Source organism: Mercenaria mercenaria, unplaced genomic scaffold (genome assembly GCF_021730395.1).
Source record: "Mercenaria mercenaria strain notata unplaced genomic scaffold, MADL_Memer_1 contig_930, whole genome shotgun sequence".
Classification (NCBI taxonomy): Eukaryota; Metazoa; Mollusca; class Bivalvia; order Venerida; family Veneridae; genus Mercenaria; species Mercenaria mercenaria.
The window spans coordinates 30,135-34,251 of record NW_026463847.1 but is presented as its reverse complement, the minus strand read 5'-3'; positions in this window follow the sequence as shown (position 1 = coordinate 34,251).

Genomic DNA, 4,117 nt, shown 5'->3' with positions numbered 1-4,117 from the left:
GCTTTTATTTCTTTCCTTAATTTTTTGTGCCCCCCATGAGTGGTGGGGGCATATAGATTTGCTCTTGTCCGTCCGTTCTTCCGTCCATCTGTCCGTCCTTCCGAGAATGTTGTGTCATGCCTAGCTCCAAAAGTATTTGACCTAGAGTCACAAAACTTTACAGGAATGTTGGTCAGCATGTGTCTTTGTGCACCTGGGGTTTCGCAACCGGATTCATTCAGTCGTGTAGGAGTTATGACCCCCGACTTTGTAAAAATTGGTCATTTTAGTGTTGTATCGCGCCTAGCTCCAAAAGTATTTGACGTAGAGTCACAAAACTTTACAGGAATGTTGGTCAGCATGTGTAGTTGTGCACCTGGGGTTTGCGTCTGGATTTATTCAGTTATGTCTCCCACCACACAGTGGTGTGGGAGACATATTGATTTACTCCAGTCTGTCTGTCTGTGTGTGTGTCTGTCACAAAGCTTGTCCGCACTCTAAGTCGAACATTTCTCATCCGATTTTCACCAAACTTGAACAAAATGTGTTTGACCATAAGACCTCGGCCAAGTTCGATAACTAGCCAAATCGGTCCAGGCGTCTTGGAGTTATGGCCCTTGAATTACCAAAAATCGGTCTTTTTACTCTTGTCCGCACTCTAATTCGAATATTTCTCATCCAATCTTCACCAAACTTAAACAAAATGTGTTTGACCATGAGACCTCGGCCAAGTTCAATAACTAGCCAAATCGGTCCAGGCATTTTGGAGTTACGGCCCTTGAATTATCGAAAAATTGGCCTTTTTACTCATGTCCGCACTCTTAATCAAACATTTCTGATCCGATCTTCACCAAACTTGAACAAATTGTGTTTGACCATGAGACCTCGGCCAAGTTCGATAACTAGCCAAATCGGTCCAGGCATTTTGGAGTTACGGCCCTTGAATTATCGAAAAATCGGCCTTTTTACTCTTTTCCGCACTTAAGTCGAACATTTCTCATCCGATCTTCACCAAACTTGAACAAAATATGTTTGACCATGAGACCTCGGCCAAGTTCGATAACTAGCCAAATCGGTCCAGGCATTTTAGAGTTACGGCCCTTGAATTACCGAAAAAATCCGTCTGTTTACTCTTGTCCGCTCTCTAAGTCGAACATTTCTCATCCGATCTTCACCAAACTTGAACAAAATGTGTTTGGCCATAAGACCTTACCCAAGTTCGATAACTAGCCAAATCCGCCCAGGCACTTTTGATTTATGGCCCTTGAATTACTGATTGGATCCACTCATCCAGACCATCTAATTGGATCCACTCGTCTAAAACATCTAGAGAAACTTAACATTTTTCATAGGGGCAGTTGTGGGAGACATGCGCTTTTCTCAAAAGCATCTCTAGTATTGTAGGAGTTATGGCCCCAGACTTAGTAAAATTGGTCATTTTAATGTTGTGTCGCGCGTAGCTCCAAAAGTATTTGACCTAGAGTCACCAAAGTTTACAGGAATGTTGGTCAGCATGTGCAGTTGTGCACCTGGGGTTTTGCGTCCGGATTCATTCAATCTTGTAGGAGTTATGGCCCCTGACTTAATTAAAAATTTGTCATTTTAATGTTTTGTCGCACGTAGCTCCGAAAATATTTTACCTACAGTCATTATTTCACTACACAAGAGCAAACTTCTTGTCCAGACTTACTAAAAAAAAAAAAAGTTTGTGAAACATGTATGTTAAAATTGTTTTATAGCCTATAAAGTGTTCTCTTTAGGATTTTACTCAGCTAGGCCAGAGTTATGGCCAACTAAGTGAAAAATACACATAAGGTTCTTAAAAGTTTGTGTTGCAAACATCTTATAAATTGTTTAACCTGATTCATTAAACCATGTTACAGTGGCAGGAGTTGGGAGCACCTGTGTCCTATGGATACACATCTAGTTTCTTCCATGGAAGCAATGGCTGACATCTAGCAGGTTACAGACTTTTGAATGTTGCCAGTGATAAAAAAAAGATGTGCTGCAGTGCATTCAAAAGGTAACTGGCAAAACTGCATTGTCTTTAACGGACTGGTTCTACAACAATTTATGCAATATGCTTGAAGGACTTTATGAGGCAACATAGTTATTACCGTATGTATTGTGCCCTTTGTCAGTACAATACATGTAGTTACTTTTTATGCATGCAAACTTTCTACCTTATTTACACTGGGTATATTTTGCCTAGCCAAGTACATGTATATAAAGCAAAAAGTGTACTTGTGTATTTTGTTTTGAAAGCTTAAATGTATATAAAAAGTTGTCAGACAGGGACCACCAGTTAAACAAGAGCTGTCCATAAGACAGCCAAGCTCGACTATTCGAAATATTGTCCCAGAAGCAGGAAAATATTACCCAATAAGGTTAAATATCAAAAAGAGTTTTAAGTTCAAAAGGGGGAATAATTTGACCAAAATGCATATCAGTTATGGGACTTGCTGCTATCAACTAGTTTTATAACCCCGAAGGCACATGTGAAGTTTCAATTCAATATCTGCATTAGTTTTGGAGATAGAAACTTGCATGTAAAACTTTAACCAGAATTTTCAAAGTCCAAAAGGGGGCATAATTTGCCCAAAATACATGCCAGAGTTATGGGACTTGATCCAGTGAGGTTAGTAATTGATCTAGAAAAAGAAAAAATAAGTTTCAAATCTATATGCCTTTTAGTAATAGCTGTATGTACTTGCACGCAAAACTTTAACCAGAATTTGCTAAGTCCAAAAGGGGACATAATTTGGCCAAAATGAAAGCCAGAGTTATGGGACTTGCTGCTATCAACTAGTTTTATAACCCCGAAGACACATGTGAAGTTTCAAATCAATATCTGCATTAGTTTTGGAGATAATAACTTGCATGTAAAACTTTAACCAAAATTTTCTAAGTCTAAAAGGGGGCATTATTTGCTCAAAAAACATGTCAGAGTTATGGGACTTGACCCAGTGAGGTTGGTAATTGATCTAGAAAAAGAAAAAATAAGTTTCAAATCTATATGCCTTTTAGAAATAGCTGTATGTACTTGCAAGCAAAACTTTAACCAGAATTTTCTAAGTCCAAAAGGGGGCATAATTTGGCCAAAATGAAGGTCAGAGTTATGGGACTTGCTGCTATCAACTAGATTTATAACCCCGAGGACACATATGAAGTTTCAAATCAATATCTGCATTAGTTTTGGAGATAGTAACTTGCATGTAAAACTTTAACCAAAATTTTCTAAGTCTAAAAGGGGGCATAATTTGCTCAAAATACATGTCAGAGTTATGGGTCTTGACCCAGTGAGGTTGGTAATTGATCTAGAAAAAGAAAAAGTAAGTTTCAAATCTATATGCCTTTAATTGATGGCTGTATGTACTTGCATGCAAAAACTTAACCAAGGTGTGACGCCGACGCCGACGCCAGGGTGAGTAGAATAGCTAGACTATTCTTCGAATAGTCGAGCTAAAAATGGACATGGGAACTCAATGGGAATAAAGTAATCATATACCTGCGAATAAGGTAAGATTGATAGTCTGTTATGATTGGTCAGTAATGTAAACAAACCCAAGATTTTTTTTAGCTCACCTGTCACATAGTGACAAGGTGAGCTTTTGTCATCACCCTTCGTCCGTCGTGTGTCCGTGCGTGCGTGCGTCAACAATTTCTTGTCTGCACGATAGTGGTTTCATTTATGATTTTATTTTAACCAAACTTGCACACAACTTGTATCACCATAAGATCACGGTTCCTTTCTTGAACTGGCCAGATCCCGTTATGGGTTCCAGAGTTATGGCCCCTGAAAGGGCCAAAATTAGCCATTTTGACCTTGTCTGCACAATAGCAGCTTCATTTATGATTTGATTTTTACCAAACTTGCACACAACTTGTATCACCATAAGATCTTGGTTCCTTTCTTGAACTGGCCAGATTCCGTTATGGGTTCCAGAGTCATGGCCCCTGAAAGGGCCAGAATTAGCTATTTTGACCTTGTCTGCACAATAGCAGCTTCATTTATGATTTTATTTTAACCAAACTTGCACACAACTTGTATCACCATAAGATCTCAGTTCCTTTCTTGAACTGGCCAGATTCCGTTATGGATTCCAGAGTTATGGCCCCTGAAAGGGCCAAAATTAGC